Source organism: Lonchura striata, chromosome 1 (assembly GCF_050655825.1).
Source record: "Lonchura striata isolate lonStrDom1 chromosome 1, ASM5065582v1, whole genome shotgun sequence".
Taxonomy (NCBI): domain Eukaryota; kingdom Metazoa; phylum Chordata; class Aves; order Passeriformes; family Estrildidae; genus Lonchura; species Lonchura striata.
In genome coordinates this window covers 100,538,458-100,559,817 of record NC_140703.1, presented here as the reverse complement: position 1 = coordinate 100,559,817, position 21,360 = coordinate 100,538,458, and the positions used below count along the sequence as shown (strand labels likewise).

Sequence of the window (21,360 nt, the reverse complement as noted above, 5' to 3'; positions counted from 1 at the left end):
CTGTGGTGCCCCCACCCCTTCCCTGGGCAGCCTGTTCATGTTCAGAGTACTGCACCCTGCACATTAGGAGATGTACTTCTGTGCCACAGATTGCATGGTGCTTGAAATGATTATGGGGAGGAGAAAAAAAGCACAGGCCTGGAACACAGAGATATCTTCTTGCATCCTATGTTAGCAGAAAGGAATGCAGTGCTCTGATATCAATGGGCACCATTGAGTAGTAAAGACAAAATGCCACAAAAGTTAACCATGTTTTTGAGGCTCAGTCTGTAAATTGTACTTCCTCCCTCTGCCCCACAGGAACCATGCATCTGCAATGGTGAAGCAGAATTGCAAAAGAGTGTTTTTGTGTAGGAAAGTGTGTATATAGGCTAAACTGATGCCCAGAGGGTGAATCTCCTGCTCTAAATGCCCACTGCCCCTCCTTCCTCCCTCTGTGCTCCAGCAGACAAGAGACAGGATTGCACTACACACCTCGCAGGAGCAGCTCACATTGACTAATCCTGGGTTATGGTGCAGCCATCAACCTCTGTAGGAAGGAGAGCTAGCTATATAACCATATTTCCTGGCTCCTGGCCAGTTTTCCCTAGATGTCTCTGTGCCTGTCAGTGGTGTGGTTTTTTCTGGTGGAAATCTCCCATAGTGTCACCTGTTCCTCTAGAACATACTGTGTCATTGGATTGATTTGCTTTAATTCATCTGGACATGATAGTGGCAGGTATCAAAGTAGAATAACTTTAAAGAGACTACTGGAAACAATGTCAATTGTCAAGGAAGAACAAAATGTACTAAATTGGACATGGAAAATTTCAGGGTTTGGTCCAAAACTTTTTGATCTGAAGTTTGTCTAAAACTCAGTCTAAAACTGAGTTTTGGTTTAAAACTCAGGTATGCTGAGTTGCTTCTTAAAAAGCCATGTGCAGATCATTTAAAACCACTCCTAACTTGCATTAGTATTTCATTCAAAAGGTTTCTGTACACTAGATGTTACTCCATGGTTACTATAGATATCTTACATTCTTACAGGGAGGAAGTGTTCTTCTAGTTACACTGTGCTAATTATTAGCAATCATTCATCAGCAACAGGTAATTACTAAGTAATTATTAGGAAACAGAAGCAATCAGCCTATGCAAAAAATGTCTCTGCTGGGGTCACAGCTAGAGAGAGAAATGCAAAAAAAGTCTTCTCAGAAGCTTAAAAAATTAGGACTTAATTGACATAGAAAAATCATTCAGCATGGCAAACTGAGGCTGCAAATATCCTTGAGGGATGCTGCAGCCCCAGCAGTAAGCTCTTGACTCATAAAAACAGCTGATGCAGGAAGATTGTGATTAGCAGGTTTGCACTGTGTACCTTAAGAGCAGCAATCAGTTGGCAAGAAAGAAAGCAGGCAGCACCACAAACCATACTAAGCCACTGCTGTTTCCATGCAGAGGTAAATGAAAAGCACTGAGGGACATCAGGACTGGCATGTACTACTCTATAAAACTGGAGGGAGGGCTCAAAGACACAATGCCAAAATTGCTAACTCTTTTGGAAAGGCCATGTCAGCTTTAACTCCTCATGGCTGAAAAGCTGGACTTTCAATGTGAGGATATCTTACTTAGTAAGTATAAATTCATTCATCCTCAGGGCACCATAAACAAGGAACTCCTGTTTCTGAAACAGTCCCATCACATGCAGAGCAGCTGACGGAACAAAGAACCACATTTGTACATGCCCAGAGTGACACCCATGGATACACACTGCTGCTGGAGAGGTATCACTCTGTGTCCACAGAAATCATCCTCTGTTAGTATTTTAGTTAAGAGTTACAGCAGGCAGGGATGCAAGTGGAAGGAAATATATTGCATGTGAAGTTGATGGGTTGCTTCATACTTCACTCAACATCGAAAAGCTCACTGCTTTTCTTCACTCTTAAAAGAGAAAATTCTCTTTACCACTTGTTATTCTACTTTCACCCATGCCAGATCCCATTTCTGATGTCCAGTCAGCCCTCTCCACTTTGGGACACAGGCAAGACTTGGGGCTGGTTTTCTCTTTACGAAACAGAAAAGTTAACTCTGTGTTGGGACAGCTGGGACATAGCTGTCAGTTCTTTTTCATTATCAGCAGCACCCAGCTGGATGTCTGGAATTCACAGACACTGGGGGAGACTCATGTTTGCTTGAATTTTAAAAGCAGGTTGCTTGCTGGGAATGAATACCCTGCAACAGTTACTCAACTTTGCCTCTTGAAAAGTAAAAGCAATTCCAGCGGCCACTAAAAAGCAGAAGAGAAATCAAGCTACTCTTCAGTTCAGAGTCTGGTTAGTGCTTGGGAGTTTTGCTTTTGCTGCAAAATAATCTGCACATGAACTATTTTTTAAAAGACCAATACCCATAAAAAAATCAAAACTAAGGAGAAAACCCAAATTGCCCTTACTTGAAAATGAATTCTCACTTCCACTGTCCTTGTGAGGTAAATAATTCTACAGCTCTAGTAACTTCAGGATTTGCTGGAATTTTGGATCTATATTGGAGAATCTATTGCTGGGCATTTTAAGATCATAAATGATGTTCTATTTGCCATGTGTCAAATTAGCAAACTATGCCTAAGTCATAGTCCAAAGAGTGTGATTTGTGCAGCGGCCCTGCTTCTTGGAACAAGAAAATTTGCTGAATTTCTCCTAGTGGTGGCTTGCAGCTGATGTCTAGGACAGGACTTTAAAGTATTTCTCTCCCTAATCCAAATTAGCTAATGACTTGGCAGAGTCATTTACTTACTTGCTTCTGAAGTAAACTTCCTAATTCTAAACTTAGCTTGTCATCTGTCACAAATGAAAGCAGTTCACTTCTGGGATTTAAGTCTGCCCTTTGCAAGGGCCTCCTCTTCATTTTGGCCTTGCTTTTACACATATCTGGTTTCCCAGGTATGTTTTTGCCCACACAAGAACAGTCCATCAAGAATCGTGGTAGAGACCTCTTCAGACATATTTCCTCTTCTTTTACTTTAGGCTGGGGGTTTTTGTTTGTTTGGGGTAGTTTTTTTGTTTTGGTTTGGTTTGGGTTTTTTTTTTTTTTTTTTTTTTTTGTGGGAGGGAATAGTTTGTTTGTTGCTTGGACCAAAAATAGCTTGGGCTAGCTAAGTTGTCATTTCACCCCATTTATTAGAGATCTAAGTTAGTTTCCTCCTAGCTGAAGCTGTGAGCATCCCTGCTGTTGAGTCCGGGCTACATTGCATGCATAACACACTCTTCATAGTGGCTGAAAAATCTCTCAATGTTCTTCCTAGAAAATGGTTAATACCCTGAAATAACAATTATTCAGAGGTACAACCAGTGAGCTTAAATAGCCAGCCTGTGCAAGAGAGGAAAGTATCTTTTTTAAAAGGTCATTTACATGTAAGCCATATGACCAACAAATGCACACAATTTTTTTGTGTAAAATTATATAAGGATATCATGACAAAATAACTCAGAGTACAAAAAGAAGGGATGTAATGAGTGTTAATGGCCAGGTATTCTTCTCACAACTCAGGGTATGCAAAATAGGCTCATTCCAGCTAGCTGGTGCTAAATATGATTTATACCATTGGTGTGCAACTGCCTTTAGTACAACTATTCCAAAATCCCAGTGTAATATTTTCTCCTGACATTCTTCACACTTGTGCTGGGTCACCTGGGAGTTATTTGGTCCTGTCTAATTCCAGACAATCAGCATCCAGGTCACAACCAGCCAATAACTACAAATTTTGCTGGTAGTTTCAAAGCATTAACTCATGGAAATGCAGTCTTTGCAAGCTGATACACATGAACAGAAACGTATTGGCATTATCACTGCTCAAGATCTTTAGGAAATCCCAGGTGAAGAGCATCCCAAAGTTTAAGCAGGTTTTAGTCCCAGCCTGCAATGCACACTTTAGACCTTTGTTGATTTTTTTTTCCCTGAAGTTTTATATTGCAGCATAAAAATGTTTCCCTTCATAAAACTATAAAGAAATGTCATCTCACTTCACCTTGTCCCAAGGGACTCCAAGGATTCTTTGTGAAGGAAACGTGCTCTGCTCCAAACCCAAACTTACTGAATTTCAGGTTTATTTAGATGTGTGCTTGGCCTGCAGAAGGGCTTATTTTCTTTTTCTAAAAACAAGGCTCTATTAAAAACTCAGGCAGGCTGATGATTATATGAATGTCTTTTGGTGTTATTCTCTTTTCAGTGAGGCTTGGCTTCCTGGTGTGTGCACTTATCTATTCATGGCCACACGTTTAGAGGAAACAATCTTGTGTCTTGAAAATACCAGCCCTTAGTCCAGCTCCCAAGAACACAGCTTAAGGTTCTTGATGTCCAGTGGCCAGAAAGAGGCAGCAATGGGAAGACTGTCAGTTTTAGTTAAATTTGGCGGTGAGCATAGCAGAAAATCCAGTTTACTGGCTCATAGATGAAAAGCAAAGATATTTTATAGGACTAAGCAGGCTGGCTGTTTTGTTCTGGGGCCTTGACTGACTTTGCCAGGAACAGTTACAGCTCCCATTTGGCTGTTGAATATGATCCTGTGGTGAACAATACCAGAAATATATACCAGGAGTAAGTGTGATTTGGATATAGTCTGGGCAAAAAATGGCACTTCTGTTGAATAAGACATGGCTCCCAGCAAGGTATTTACCTCATTCTTTTGGTTCTATGTTCATAGTATTCCAGCTGTGAAACAGAAATTGTCAGGGCAGAATTAGAATAGCATGGACAGTCATATACCACAAGGTACAAAGTATTCTGGGACAAATAGATTTTTCACAGACATTTAAATCACAAAATAGTTGAGGTTGGAGAGAATATATCAAGGGCATCCCATCCATAGAGGTCATCTTCTCCACAGTAGTCTGGTGTTTCTACCAGTTTCTACCAGTTCTCTGCACCAGGGACCAGCTGGATGGTACTCAGCTAAAGAGACCAGCTCAATATATGATGAAACTACAGTTTTACTGATAGTTTTAGGTATTCTAATTTTTTTTTTTGTTTATTTAAATATGCTTAGGTTACATGGGACTGGATGGCTTTTGCACGTTGGTTTAAATACTGTGGCTTTATGACTGCATAAAGGAAGTCCAGGGTCTTGTCTGTCACCACCAAGCCAAGTCTCATGTTTCACTCCAGAAGAAATTTCATTTGTTGGAATTGCCCAAATCAGAATTTGGCAGTGAGTTAGCAATGGGGCAGGGCAAGTGAGGAGGATGAAGTGTTATATGTCCTCCCTGCTCATAAATAGTTGCTAATTCCTTGTAGAATTTGAATAGGCAAAGGTTGCTTTAAACTACCTTAATAGTTCCCACAGTCCTTGCACATCAGGCCACACATCCTGTTCCAACATAAAACACATTGCTTGAAATGGTCCACTTCATAATCCCAGAATTTCTCCAATAGTAGCAAATATTCCAGACATACTTTTTCTTCCCTACACAAGCTTTTATTTGGAATATGTTCTAAATGCAAAAAAACTTTTCATAAGCCAATCTGAGTTCTCCCGATCTGAAGACATTTTTCAAAAAGCAAATAAACCTGAAATATATTTTCTTATATGTTTTATCAATTACCATATATCCCATGTGCTAAACCTAGCAAATGGTCTGAAAAGTGCACCTGGCTTCAAATCTGAACTTCAGGACTGACCCCAGAAGCTGAACCACAACCCTGAATTCACACATTATTTCATAAGTACTCTTGTTTCTAAACATCAAATCTATACTAATTACTTTCTTTGTACCTTCTTTGTATCAAATTATCTACTTACTTGTACAAGAAATACCCTGAAAAAAATAGATTAAAGGTGACACTGAACTTATATTCAGCCTCCAAAAACAGAGACGAGTAGGAGGGACTCAACAAAGAACTGTTCGTACCACCTTCTGTATCACTGTTGAAATCAAGAGACTCACTAAATCCTCTACAACACCTGGCACATAAAATCTTATCTCTCTCAAAATCCTTAGAGATATTAATGGAGCTTACCTGCAGAACCTGAGAAATTATTAAACCAAGCAGGCTGACTCAGTGTTTTTTACCTACATGAAATCTGTGGTACTGCATTGTTCAGAGTGATTCCAAACAAAAGCAGACCTTGTTTTGTCAAGGAGCTAAAGCATCCAGGTGGGATCCCCTTTGCACCTGATCATTTTAGAGTCTGTGTCCAAGCACTGCAATGAAAATCTGCATGCTGCTGCCTCAATGTGTTTATCCAGGCCTCATCATTTGGCAGCAGCTCATCAGCTTGTCTTATGGATCTGTTTCTGTGGTGCTGTGGCCCTGTGAGGGTGTGTGCTCTGCTGCAGCTGGGGGGACACTTGATGGTGCTTTGAGTGCCCAAGTGACCCTTGAAGATACAAACAGGAATGCTCTTCATATGGGGAGGCACTGACTGAAGAAATACTTCTACAGCTTCTGGTAGAAGAGCATGTCCCATGGTAGGTGTCTCATTTTGAAACAAGATTATTTTATTATACCTGTTCTAATTCATTATGAATAGTGACCCTGATCAGGTCAGAACCAGCAGAAACTGATGAAATGCAACTTTATTCCAAAGACAGGTGTCCACTCAGTTTTGTAACTACCCCTCAAAAATGAAACATGAGTGCAGATTAAGTCCTCAGGAAGGACAAGCCTGGACTTTACACAACAACCTGGCTGTGGGAAAGGCCCCACCTCCAGTGCTCCTTGGGTGCTGAATCAAACCCAGGGAGAAGAGGAGCTGATGGTATTCAAGCTTGCTTTTGCGTCTTCCCATCTGGAGTAAAGTATTTTGGTTCCTGGGATGCATAACCAGGAAGGTACTCAGTGCTTTTCCTCTTCCTGCCTTGCTTCTCTCAGCCCTGACAAGGGGAGGTGATTCAGACCCTTCCAGCTGACTGAAGAAAACATGAAATCTGTCACCTGTATTACAAAAGCACATGATGACACTGGTGAAAAATAATCAGTGGGTATTTATTTCAGGAAATGTTCTAGGTCAGGTTGGTCTAGTGAGCAATATCCCTAATCATAATTAGAATTACAGGGGGATTACAATTAAATGATCTTTATGGGTCCCTTCTAGCCCAAAGCATTCCATGATTATATACTTCTACGACACAGAAAGCACATAATGCCTTTGGTGAAGTGTCACTTAAGAAGAAAAAATGAGATTTCACTTCCTGTATGTATTATGATCAGCAGCTCTGTGATGTGCAGCCAACTTTCCCTTATATTTGGAAATAAAAGGACACCTTCTTATGGTAAGTAGTACCAAATGTAGGCAGCCCTTATGCTCAATTGTGTCTGTCTGAAGAGGAATGCTATTATGGTGCAGCACAAAAGATTTATTGCATAGTGGCTTTTTCCTGAAATTAACAGCTGTCCTTTGTTTTAATCATTGTGTATATAAGGAAAAGAAAGTCATAAGACATGGAGCACTTCTAGTTCTTAAGGGCACTCTGTGTTGCCTAGGAGAAAGCCTGAAGTTTGCATAACAGCAAAAAAAAGAGCAGCCTTAATTTTGCAAGTCTGTAGTAATTTTGCTGTAGGTGAAAACTCCAAAAGGAAGTCTCCATTCATTTTAGCACAATTCACTTGTTTGTGACTTTCTGGCACACAATGCCAGGAGATATATTGAGGTACTTTTCAGCTAGCAGGCATCCATTTCCTTCTCTGAAGCAGCAATAATCATTGTTGAAATCTACCTCTAAAAACAGGAAGCTTTATCATTTTGATTTTCTAGCAACCTCGCCCTTTCTTGTGAACCTGACCCTCACTACAAATGATCTGCTTTGATTCAGGCATGACTGTTATAAGACTGAAGCACAGGTATTTCCTATTTTGCTCTAAAACACATACGGTGTGTGCTTAGAAACATCCCTTCTCAGGGTGATTCATGCAGCCCTGCAGGAGCATTGGTTAATGGAGCTTTACACAGGAGACCCACGTGTTTATATCGTGTTTTTGTTTATGTTTTATTCCTGTGGAATAGAGGGAATGAAGCAAGACCTCTTGTGCTGGGAAAATATTATCTGAGAGCAAAGCAGAAGGAAAGTGCTGAGGATGAATTTGCACGGACCACAGCACAGATGATGTTTTTTGACAATGCAGCAGCGAGTAAATTACTCTCCTAGTGGTACTTAGCAAAAGGGCTCTCCACACAGAAGTGTAGCAGACTCACAGCTGCCCTGGTGTTGTCAGATACATTTCATCCCCTCTAGAATGAATCCTTGGTAGTGTGTGCGGGGTTGGGCACACACACTTGGTGGTGCTGACTAATTGCTCCTGAAGAGAATGGTCAGCCAAGACCACTGCCCTCCCAGCACTGTAGTCACTGAAACCCCCATCTGCACTCTGTGTTTTGGCAACATAAACATCCTCTGGGATGCCCCAGGCTCTGGGTTACCCTCTGGGAGAAAGCCCCTTGACTCCCCACTGCACAGGAAAGCTGGTGCCCAGCTGAGGAGCCCCTGGGACATGTTAGCCTTGGAAACTATTGTCATCACTTTTGTCACAGGCTTTTGTCTTTGGCTGGCTGTGAAGTAATCCTGGGGTGATGATGGTAGAAGAAGGGATACTAACTTGAATGCAAAACACTGTTAAGACTTCTTTATTCCCAGGAGGATTGGCTGAACACCTCATTAAATCAACTCAGGGAGTGGGCATTTATATGGCTGACAAGAAGATCCAGAAAGAAATATTTTGAAAAATATTGTAAATAAGGTCATCTCCAGTTCTAACAGAGAACAGCATATTTGACACTACTTCTTCCAGGAGCAGTGTCAAATATTCCATTATTCCATTCCAAATATTCTTTCCATTATCTTTCTCCAGCTGCTTTCCTTAAGCAGCTGGAGAAAGATAATGGAAGGTGGTCTGGGAACTTAGTTGCCATGTTGCATTGTACTGTTTGAACAATCTTAACACTGTTTATCCTGTGATCTCACCCCTCTGTGTCTCCTACCCACAGCACAGTGGTCCAGAGAAGCAATGTGCAGGGATACAAGCGTCCAAGTGCACCATCTCCATGCAGTTCCATGCATTAACTGAGTTACAGTGAGGCAAATGTACCTAAGGACAAGGAGAAGAAACTATGGTTTCCCATTCCAGCACATGCAGCACCCTCTTTATGGCATTGACTGCTCTGTGCCATTGTGTCTTTGTGGTGCATCTGCTCCATACAGACATTAGCTGAGTTAGCTGCAGAGCCAAAAGCCAGGGCTGTGTTGGAAGTAATGATCAGCCTTGGTCAAAACTGCTGTCGAAATCACAGTCAGTTCCTGAAACAGTAAATCAGAAATCCCTCAGCAAGCTCCACTCACTGGCATCACTGCTTCTGTCTTTTGAGGGCAGCTGTCAGCTCTGTCTCCAGTTCTCAGCACCTCTGTCTCCTCCTGCCACCGGTGGTCCCCAGCCCCCCCTTGTCTAAACCCCTGGGAAAATCCACCCAGGATATCGGGTGAAGGAGCATGTAGGTGATAACCATCCAGCCTGCTCCTGGTGCTTCCTGAGCTCATCTGCAGAGCTCTGCACGGGTGGGACTGTCCCCTGCATGCCCCCCAGCATGCCCAGAAGTGACTGGAGAGCTGTTGAGGAAGTAATGAGGGCTGGCCACAAATACAGATTGTGTCTTGGCTGTGAACTTGACAATCAGGAACTGCAAAATACTTCTGTGGCCTAAAGCAGCATTTTCAGTGCTTTTTATTCTCTGGGGTTTCTTTTGCTTTGTTCACACCAGAGATCACTGATAACAGATGAGAAAGGGGAAGAGGAGGATTTCTCATTTGCAAACACAACACTCTGCTTCCAGCAGAGGAGATTTTGCACATCCTTTGTAAGCAGGGGAGCAAAAAATCAGCATGGAAAATGCACCAGGCTTTACCCCCACAGTACCTGCATGATGATGTCCAGCTGGCTGACAGGAACAGGCTCTCCTGAGCTTTTTTTCTTCTTACTTTTCTTACTGTCACCAGGAGGTTTTGAACATGCACATGTCACACCACAGGAAGATGTGTAGCTTCGTTACACAGAACAGAAACTGTTTCTGTGAAAGGAAGAAAACAACTTTACAGACTGGGAAGGAAACGAGCAATCTGGGCCAAGAGTCTAAACTCTTTCCCCTGAATGCTTTCTCAGTCTCTGACCTCTCATTATTTGATTATCACAAGAGGAAATCTAAAGAGTGTATTCACTGACTCCTGAATAAATGCTAACCTGTAACATGGGTCATACTTACACACTTCACATTTTTACTGGTGCATATGAGACCTGAGCACTCTGGCAACAAGTTCTGAGTCAACTGTGAAGAGCCAGAACCACTGAGATGCTGCTTATTTCAACAGATCAATCAAGAAAGACCAGCCCAAATGTTTCTTGATATTAGATTTTATATTTCTGGTTATTAGAGGTTCAATGGATGTAGTGCCCAGCAACTTCACCTGTGGTTTGTGCTATCCATGGCTACAAACAGAGGGCTTTCTAAAGGCCTTTCTTGGTCCCATTAAGCAGCTGTGAAGAGGATGGACATGGATGATCAAGTAACAGAGCAAAGGAGGCAACACTGCAGCACAGCAAGCTGAAGGTATCACTTCCTTATTGTAGTTCAGATTTTTGTAAGCAACACAGCAAAGAATGTTTGTAAAGCTGCATTTAAAGAGCTGCACTAGATCCTGCTACTAGAGAGTGGGCACTGTAGTGAGTACACTCAAAATCTGAGGGGAGGCATGGGGGATGTGGTGGGTATAGACCAGATGATGTTCTGGCAGAGAAGATGTGTAGTGCTTGCTTGGGTAGTCACAGTAGGGTGCAAGTAGTAGGATGTAGACAAAATGGTATGTCAGGAAGAAGAGAGTCCATGGTGAAGTCTGATAAAGGAAAAAGACGCAGTGGGGGTTGTGCCCCTGAAGCAGAAGGGTAGGGCAGCTGGTGACAGTTTGGGAAGGAGAAACAAGAGATAAACAACCTCTTTCTTGTGGTATACAGTGATGATTAAAATCTGAACTGATTTATAATAACTGTAGCTATTGCTGTCTCATTTATCCCAGTTCTTTGCAACATAACCCCCTTCTCACGCCCCAGCCATCACTCTGCTCTTATTGAAAATTATTTTGTATAAGGAACAGGCTGACCTTCCTTCCCACCCACACACATTTGTCAGCTTTTTGCATACAATAGTGATTCTTAAATCCTTAGGCACCAAATTTCTTGCTCTGAAATCTTACAAACCATATTGTTTAATCTTTCTAGTCTGCAAAGCACTAGGGAAAGTCATGTAAGCCTAACTTCACCATAGTGCAGAAATTCAATTGCTGCATGTGGTAGAAATCTTATGTCTCAGCAAATTTTACATTTTCTCATGCAATGGGGATGTGCATGCACAAATCCTGGCTTTGCATGTCAGATGTACACATCAGTCAGACACACACGAAATAGCAGTTCTGTCTGAGAAGCAGGATCCAAGCAGTGTTAGTGGCAAGACCCTACACTGCTGCTCTCACATATTCTTGACCTCTTGAGTCCCTGAGAATTGTCCAGCTCCTAACATAATAAGTCTTTTATACAAGAAAGAAACAACCTTCCCTTTCTTTTTCTGAGGCCATGACTTAGGCTACTGAGACATAGATCCAGGAAACCCAAGAAGGATGTGGTTTTTTGAAGCATCATTGACAGGTAATGTGTAGGCAATTAAATAATTATCACCATGTTTGTGCCAGATTATTGAGTTGCACAAAGGAGTAGGCAAGAAAGTGGTAGAAAAATACTGTTCCTTTTGGTTTTTTGAATAAGATTAGAACTTCAATCTCCTTAAACAAATTGAGTAGTTACTGAATTATTGAAAATACCAAAAAATAAACCCAAAAAACCAAACCAGAAATACATACTATTTCTGTGTATATTACACACCCTGTGGATGCAAGAAGAGAGACTATTCAGGATAAGATTGTGATTTTTTACATGGGTAGAGTGTTGCAGGCTAGCTGACTTGGTGCACACATAGCACTGCTGAGAAATGTGATCTGCCTGCATCTGGATGTCTTGCTTCCCCACAGGATGGAACAAATGAAATGTTCATCATACCAAACAAAAGAGTGCTCTTTGCACCCTGCAGTCAGAGTGCTGGCAAAGGGGACAGGAGAAAAGGAGGAAGAGAGAATATGCATTTCAGAAGTAATATGGATTTGCACCATGAAGCCTTGCCCATGCCTACCTCTTTGTTTCCTTCAGATTGTAAAATCCATTTGAACTGATTAACTAATGGGATAAAAATTTGCAACGTTCCTAAGTAACAATCAGGTCTGTATTAAAGATAACATCTTAAACTCCTTCCATCAGAGCTTTTTCAAAGTGGGGCTGACTCCAGCTCAGCCTGGTGCTCTGGTTCATGTGTCATGCATCCCTTCTGCTGGCAGGAGCTCTCTGCACTCTCACCTGAGCCCATCAGCTGCCTCCTCCCCTGGGCAAGTCCCCATGGGGCTGCTTCAGCACTTGTAGGCAGATACATCTTTTGTAATCCCCCTCTCAGCTTGCCATGCCATCTCACAGGGAGGTACTATGCAAAACCTGAGCTTTCCTCATATCCTCTTTCTGGCACTTCATCCTATGGCTATTAAAGCGGAAAAGGGTCCCAAAGACCAGGAAAGAAAGAATGGAAACAAAGGTGAGATGTATTTTTCCCTCATCCATCTGAAATTTATTCTACACTCCCCACTTTGAGAAGAATTGGTCTATCTCATATTCCTTCACTCTGACTGGGGTTTTAGGTTTGATTAAAAGAAAAAGAACAACAACCTAAAAGAAATCAAGGTGGCAACTTTGACTTTTCTTTGCCTTTAAAAAGCCAAAACATGTTTAATGAAGAGTTATTATAAGGAATATTCCCAGGTGAGTTTTCTTTTGATGTCTTAGTGTGGTCTATATTTATTAACTATATATAATGCCTGCTCTCAGTTTAGTGGGTATTTTTGCAGTTTATACAAATGTGATGAAAGAATGCCAATCTTAGAGTTGTGTTTCAGCCCAGCAGGCTGGACAAGAAGGAAACAGAAGGTGTAATTGTGGCAAGATGTGAATTGCTGATACCAATGCATGACTTCTGAATTTACAGCAATCAGTAAAAGATGCTCTTTTGCTTTAGAAGAATAAACATTTCTTGAATGGTGAGAGAGGACAGAACTACATGTTGGGCTTTTTCAGAAAAGCTTTTACTCTCACATTACCAGGAGGAGAGATGGAACCCCAGCAGACTCACTTTTAAGCACTGAGGAAATAGTAAAGTTTCAGAGTATTGGCATTTTTTTAACTGAAAATTGCTTGATATTTTTATCCTTGCAAACATTTTTAGCATCCAAATTTGCTTTAAGTGATCTCCCCAGGCAATTAGGTAAAGAAAGTAGCCCAGTATTATTCATTTATCTTGCTTCATGCTGTTTCTGGTGGCAGTGTTGTTTTTCAGTTTCCCATGCTTTTTCATGAAAAATGAGAACACTGAATTCTACACTTGTATTGTACAGAACAATACAATTCTGCAGTTTTGTTTATTTTTGCAAATTAAAATCCTGGTTCGGCTTTGGACCTAGCACCTTGTGTTAGTATTGGACCTAGAAGCTAGTGTTAGTATGGTGTAGGTTTGACTGCTACATTCCTCCAGGTAAAGCATGGCTGGCAAACCTTAGACCTTCATGCACAAAACAGCCTTTTCTGTAGCACAGCAACAAGAGAAATATACAGAATTAAGTTCATCCACCAGGTTTGTTGTGGTGGTTGAGCTCCTAACATTGTTCAGTGTTCCAGAAGGGCAAGGATCACTGACTGTTGATCAGAGAGGGTAGGAGCAGAAATTTTGAAGAAGCCAGAGGGGAAATACACATTGAACAAGAATGAGAAGAGAGAACAAGGGAAGAACAGAGCTGAGGGAGAAGAAATAAAATGAGAAGCAGACAGTGCAAGACAGAGAAATAAGTGAAACACAGTGGTGCATTGCAGGCACAAAAGCAGAACTGGAAGTGAAAGAGGGGGTGTTCCAAAGGGACACTGAACACCAGTGATGCTGTGTCAGCATTTCTCAGCCATAAAGCACGCAGGCTCTCTACCATTCCCTGGCCCAAGCCTGGAGCAAAGGTGTCTCTCATGACTGCAGCTAAGGACACTGCTGTGCCAGCTGTCACAGAGACAGTCCTGCTCTACTGCCCTTAGCCAGGCAGAGCCATTCTGAGTGAGGCACTCTGGAAAGTCAGGTTACTGCAAAGGAAGGTGGGCTATCCCTCCTGCCTAAGAGAAATAGCCTGGGGCCAAAACGCGAAATCTCAAACTTTCCATCATTGCTGTTATCACACTTGATCTATTTTTATGCCAAAGTAGCTTCAGGTATGGTTACTGCAGTTGGCTGAAGTGAAGAAAATGAAAAAAAAAAATAGCATAGCCCTTCCACACAGTAAGTAGCCTCCCAGGAATTAGCCAGCTTACTGGGAAAGAGGAGCCGTGTGGAGTCACGGTCACTTGTTATTTTCATTCTGCCTCGTCAGCCTTTCCTCTCTCTGTGTCACAGAAAAAAGCCAGTTGCCTGAAACAAACTCTGGTTGATCTGAAGTCTGAACTAGCCCTGACCCTAATGACTCATTCCCATATTTTTCCTATTTGTTCATTAGCCAAGAAACGTTCCCCTTTGTTTGCCAAATTTTCAAGATTTTCAGAATTTTCAGTATTTGGGCTGTAAGTATGGAGAGATTTTTCTTGAGGTAGTTTGACATGATCTTTTTATTTGTTCACCCTTCTCTATATGGTCATGTAGTGTGATAGACTGGATCAGACAGGAATGTGCTCCCTTAGGCCTTGCACATTTTCACATTAGTGAGAGATAACTTGGAAGAGGAAACTCTCTTCTGGAGCCCAAGCAACGCATCCTAATATACAATTACCCTCATAGCTGTAGAGGATCCTAGTGAGGCCAGTGCTGCTTATTCTGAAGTATTTGTCTAGTTGTACTGTGTGACTCCAAGGGAACAGCTGGTCTAAATTTCTCTAGAAATGTTTATCTCTGAGCAGATTTAACTGATTTAATTTAATTTCTGCTTTGGTTTTGGTCTGTCTGGTCTCCATGCCACCTCACCACTGGGACAGCCACACTTGGAGCAGAGCTATCCTTTGAAAGATGTCAGTGATTCATATGCTCCTACCACAGCTCCCTGCAGCAGTTCAAACAACCACTTTACTCACAGAATAAAACCCAAACCAGAATTAGGAAGTTCACAGCCAGTTTGCTGTGTAATACATTAAAAAATTAATCATACACTCAGTTTACACACTCTGGTTTTGTCCATGCAAAAAAGTTGTGCTGGCACTTTTAAAATGCTATTTAATACTCTTACACCACTTTACAGGCTGGTAACTTCTCCTGTCAGTGATAAGGTCCACATCAGGGCAAATCATCAATGGCAAAGCCTAAACTTTTAATTCAGAATCTCATTAAATGGTAAGACAAAATTTGAAAAAAATACTTTATGACTGAATCACAGCTTTGAGTTTTATAAGCCCAGATTTTAACCAGGCTGCTGCTTTCTTAACTGCCTATTGATTTGTGTTCATCAGGCTATATTTTTATAATTTCTGTCAGAGTAATGTTTAAGGCTACCACAAAAATTCGTTCCAACCCTTCTTTTTGCAGTGACCTTTCCGTGCAGATGTTCTGCAGAGAACCCAGTCCCCAGAAAACCCGACGGGGATGAGCCAGGAAATGAAATGCTGAGAATCTCAAGCTTGATCTGGACGGCAGCCAGGGCACACTCCCGAAAGCAAGCAGCAAGGCTTCTGCCTTGAATGTAGGTCACCACTCACTTATGGAAATTCACTGCTCATGTGAAGAGTGCCATGAAACAGTGCTTTAGGGAGAAAAGGCAAACATATAAAGCTCTCTGTGCAGTAATTACAGTGGTGAGAGGGGGAAGGCTCCCAGTTGCTTTGGCTTTTTCTAATCCTTTTTCATCACCTCTGTAAAAGCTAGGCATGTTAACATCTGACATCACTAGAGAGATTCCTCGAGGGCACATTTCACTTGGAAGCATAGTTTAAATACAAAATTTCTTGACACAAATAAAGCATCTGTCTTTTCTCTTTTTAAACAGATTACACCCAAGAAGTTGTTCCAGGCTAAATTCTATTTTCAAGGTGAGGAGATGTCAGTGAGCTAATCTCCCCATTGCCTCCAGATCCTTACCCACAAGCCTGCCTGCAGCAATTGATGGGGATCATTCCACTCTTGAGGAATACAAGCACAAACACAGATAGTCGTTGTGGAGATCTGACTTCTCATGGACTCTACTGATAAAAACTGCAGAGGATGCTTACTGTTTGCATGTAACCACACAATTCAATATGCTGGTGTTGTACTCTGAAAACAAGGAGGAAGTAACTGCTGTGATCAGAGCTGATGAACTTTTTCATCTGTTTTCATTTCACATCATACTCATCAGAAGAACATTTTCCTTCTTGTATATCATTTAGTTCCAGAACAGTAATGCCCACTTCTCTGCCACTTTTTGATCCCATGTTTTGGAGATCCACCACCAGCCACTTAATGACCTGCTCTGCTGGCCACTGTCATCACAGTGTGCCAATATCCTGCACACTCAATAAACCTTAATGTATCTCAGGCATGATTATGCAAAGAAAATGTAAGTGTTCAAGGACAGGTCTCAAGAGAGAGCACACTAAAAGTCTTGTATTGGTGCTTCGGTCTCAGATGAAGCCATCAAGATCTTTCATATTGGCTATCTGTTTTGAAAAGAGAGCATCTCCTCTTGATAATGGTCCTGTTCCTGCCTTTCCATCCTCCAAAATGTATACACTGCCCTTTGCATTTACACTCTTTTTTTTCTTAGTCCCTGTATGCATTCCTCTCTGTAACACTAAATCTTTTGATAAAATCACCTTTTTGTCCAACTAACAGTTGCAGTTCCCAGAAACACACTCCTGATAAATAAAGCAGCTGGGTTGTATGATGCACACCCATACTGGAGTCTAGCACTGTAGCTTTGGGCCTCAATCAGTAGTTCCTCCTTGTCTGTGACAACAGGTACTATAGAAAAGTGCCTCTTATCCACCTGCATAACAGCAGCTGTAAAAGGAAAAGATTCTGCTTGGCAGACAAAAGTAGGGCATCAGGCCGCAATCTCATACAGTCTCAGTTCTGCCTCAACATCATGATTATTTCATCTTGCTGGGAAATACTCTGGTTGGAGACATGCTGAATCTTAGTTCAGTTACTAGCAGCTAAGAGGAGAAACTCATACAAGTGAATTTCAGATCCCAATTCTGATACATCTTAAATACAATTTTTAATAAAACTGTCAAGACAAAAGGCTTTACTGGCCAATGACCATTACTGAATAAATACATCAAGGATTTAGGGAGGACACAGGGACCTTCATCCAAAATTAAACTGGAAAACAAAACCAAAACAAAATAACCAAAAACCAAACCACTGGCTCTGACTCTTTGGGAATCTTTTCCTTATACTTACTGGTTTAAATTCCTTCACTCCTAGATGTGCAATGCTCAGCATGCCTAGAAGTGCCTTGCTGCTAACCTGGTTGAACAGGTTGCCATCCAAACCTAATCAGTAATCAAAGACTGGAATACAAATTCTCTGTTCTATCAATTACCAGACAGCCAGACAAATCTTCCAGTTAAATCTTCCAGGCTTAATATAGTTATTTACAGATTTTCTGAAAGTGGTCAGCATTTCATTGCAGGAGCCAGGTGCAACCACAGCCCTTTCTGTAACATAAATCCTGAATTGCCTGTCACTTGTGCTCCAAAAAATCTCCCGATGCTCTAGGCAGAGTCTGGGCTCCAGCACTCCACTCAGCACTTTTAGCATCTCACAGCCCTGGTTGCCAAGATGGGGACAGGTTTGCTGTGAGCTCATCACATGCTGAGAAACTTTGTTCAGGCTTTGTGCAATGACACATACAATGAACATTCCGTGGGACTTGTCTACAAAGCCTCTAGCTCCAAAATATAAGCCTCCACCTATTTAGTACAGTAATAGCTCCATTAGATTATAATATCAGGAAATTATGTACTTTATCCAGACACCTATAGGAGAAGGGTACAATAATACGTGTCTATTGAGAAAAAATAATAAAATGCTCAAAAATCCTTAGTGGAAAGAGCTCATGGACCTTGAGTTCTCAAGGGGAAAATTATTTATGATCCACCATTCTGAATTATTTCTCCTCTGTTCATCTTTATGGTCTAGATAAGTATTTCTATTATGCAGCTCTAGTTACCTAAAAGTTGGATGTCTAGTCAGAATTGATTGTATAAGGTCTCTTAATAGTAGATATGCAGACAACTCCAGAGGAAAAGCCACCCCTCCCACTCGGGCACCTTCCTTAGACTGTCCATATTGACCAGAGAAGCTGAGATGACTAGTTCAGACCAGGAAGCTACCTTAAAATGATGGGTCCCCAGGCACCACCCTGTGCATGTAACTAAGCTCTGGTGTGGGTGCGACCGAAAGCCTGTTGCTGCCCCATGCTGGGCCAGGGCTTGTGGCAGGCAGGGAACCCTGTCTGATCCTGCTCCCACTGCCAGACTTGCTCCAGAGCCACAAGCACCTGGCTCAGGAAGAAAACATTCTGAGTGGGGTTGAGTGGAGCAAGAGATTAACGGTCTGGGAAAGATGGTGATGGTGATGATGATGGGGTGAAGGAGATACAAGAAGAGAGTAGTGGTCTCTCCTCTCTCCTCTCCCTCTCCCATTGACATTGGCAATCACATTGACAGCCAGGTATTGTAAATCCCATCACACAGATCTCACACTTCCATCCTCATACAAGCTCATTTGTTACTGTGAGGGGGCATGTGAGAGATGTGGCTGCCAAAGCAAAGCTGTTGGAGGGAGGAGAGGCAGTGCTACCCAATCTGCAGACCAGAACATGCTGCTCCTCATGCTAGAGAAAACAGCCTCCATAAGGTATTTATGGGAAGGACAGGAAGACAACCAGCATTCAGATATCCTGAATATGCAGATTTATATTTGGAGGATGTTAGAAATAACATATTTTAAAGCAATCACATTAATCAGGGACTTCTTATGAATTCACTGCAATGAGACCCAAAGGAAAAGAGTCATGAGTGCACACTGCAGGTTAATCAAAGGTAGCTTCTTCTTTTGGCAGCTACATTCTTCTGCTGGTCTTTTCCAGGAAGCATTTATTCCATTGTTTTTCTTTCTTTTTTCTTTTCTTTTTCCTTTCTTTTAACTATATATGTGCGACTCCCACTCTCAGATTTTCTAAAAGTTATATCACATCCATATATACATGGAGAAGAAAATGGCAAAGCTCTAACATTTCAGATGCTACTTTGACAAATGGGTTTCCAATAGTTTTGATTGAGACTTTTTTATATCTTCTGTACAAGGGGCTGATGGATCCTTTTTTTTGCAGACATTGGAGGTAATCCTTTTAAGAAAACCCCCTGAGCTAGCAGAAAACCTCAGAGCAGCCCCTTTGTCAAGTGGCTGTGCAGGCTTGTTGATATATTTGTTCTGGGGACAATGCCTCTTACACACTGACCAGCTGGGAAGCATTTGGAAACATTTTATGGACAGATTCAGCATTAAGTGGTGGGGTTGACTGCAGACTGCAGTGCAAGAATGAAGTATTTAAGCCAGCTTTCAACAGGCCCATGTCATTTTTAGATGGCGTTTACCTGGTAACATTCACCATGGGGAAACACAGATGTAGCCTGTGCTCTCATTCACCCAGGCAGATCACCTCACACAGCTTCAATCACAGCTAAGCCATCACACAAGCCCCGATGGCAGAAGTTGCCACTAAATCAAAGCACCACCATTTAGCAGGACAGTGTCCCTGTCCCTCTATGTGCTGCTCCTGCTGCAGGTGGAATGGATCTATCTGTGTAGGGCAAGACTTGCAGAGCTTCCCAGACCCTCCTGCTGCTATGAGCCAGTGCTAGGAACAAATCCAGGGGGGGATGCTTGGTCCTCTGGTACAGAAACAGGGCTGACATTGGCTGCACTTTCTGCATAAGCACCACACGTCCCCTAAATCATTAATTTTTAACTTCTCTCAGTCTATGCCAGGAACTGTAAAATAACTCATACTCAAATTGAAAAAGAGACTGAGACAAGCCGAGATGTTACCTTTCCTCTTTGAAGAATTTTACTCTCCAAAGCCTAGTAGGTACAGTAGTACTGTTTGCACAATTCACCACCTCTGTCCTTTCTCTCTGGCTCCTCACTGGACTTCTCTCATCTCAGAAACTCCCAAATAATTTTCTTCTTCATGTTCTTATGCCATTTCTAAAATCTACTCTCTGAACTTTCAGCTTGTTTAAATTTCTCTTTCTCTCCTTTTTCCATTTCTAGAAAGGTATAAAGGCTAAATGAGGTGAATGAGAGTTTAACCCTACAATGTAGTTGCACTTTCCCAGTCAAGCCCTGGTTCTCAGACTCAAAATTCTTACATTAAAGTTTCTCCTTTGATAGATATAGATTAGAATAGATAAAGCATATCTTAGAATAGATGCAGCTAACATGCCTAAAATTTTGAAGGCAGATTTCTGAGTTCCTTTCAGCCTTCTAGGTAAAAAACTACTTCTGGCTCTTCTCTCAAAATACATCAAATGGTCATGCTGTCTTCTTTCAAATCTTCCCCTGAAATGTGTTTCCATCTTGATTTCTTATCCATGTTTAGACTATTTATTTTAAAATTTCTAGTTCATCTAATAAGTTTACATGGAAGTATAAATGAGATCAAAATCCTACTTTGGTTGCTTTTATATGCCCATGCAAAGCAGTATATTTTATAATCTCAGTGCTCTCCCCCCTTAGATACAGTGTCTTTAAAAGCAGTTGATACCATTGAAGCATGTTATCTACACCTGCATTATGAACATCACTCGTGCTGTCCCAGACTTGGGGACATTCTGGTGACATTAAGATGGTCACAGCACAGCAGAAGGGAGGTGGGGTGTTCTGCACCTGGGCTTAGGCATGAGACATGTTTGTTGTTCTTGTGCCACACAAACCTGCCCCTCCAACTAGCTGGAATCCACCCAGAGTCTCCAAGAAGGGATAAAAGAATGCTTTAGTTGCAGCATGAAAAGAATCCCTGCTGTGCAAAAATCCATAACTACCCGACCCCTGGCAGGGGCTGGCAATTTTGCTGGAGGTCTTGCTCATGACAGCTTCTCTATCCAGGTCAGGAAAAGGTGGATGGATGGAATAGCCCTGGGAATACCACATGCTGTCAAAAACCCATTCAGTGAATGGTTTCCATCTTCCATGCACTTTCATAAAGATTTTTCACAGCATATAAACTGGAGAAGGTAAGGATTTCTTCTGGTTAAACG

The 21,360-nt window shown here is 41.8% G+C and overlaps 1 long non-coding RNA gene across 1 annotated transcript; it reads left to right on the top strand.

Annotated features, from left to right (window-relative positions):
• Positions 1 to 862: 862 nt before the first annotated feature.
• On the top strand, positions 863 to 18,519 carry LOC146768793 (uncharacterized). Its single transcript, XR_014949840.1, has 3 exons — positions 863 to 7,241; positions 15,641 to 15,794; positions 16,098 to 18,519. It is a non-coding gene; the product is annotated as an uncharacterized LOC146768793 (long non-coding RNA).
• The last annotated feature ends 2,841 nt before the right edge of the window (positions 18,520 to 21,360 follow it).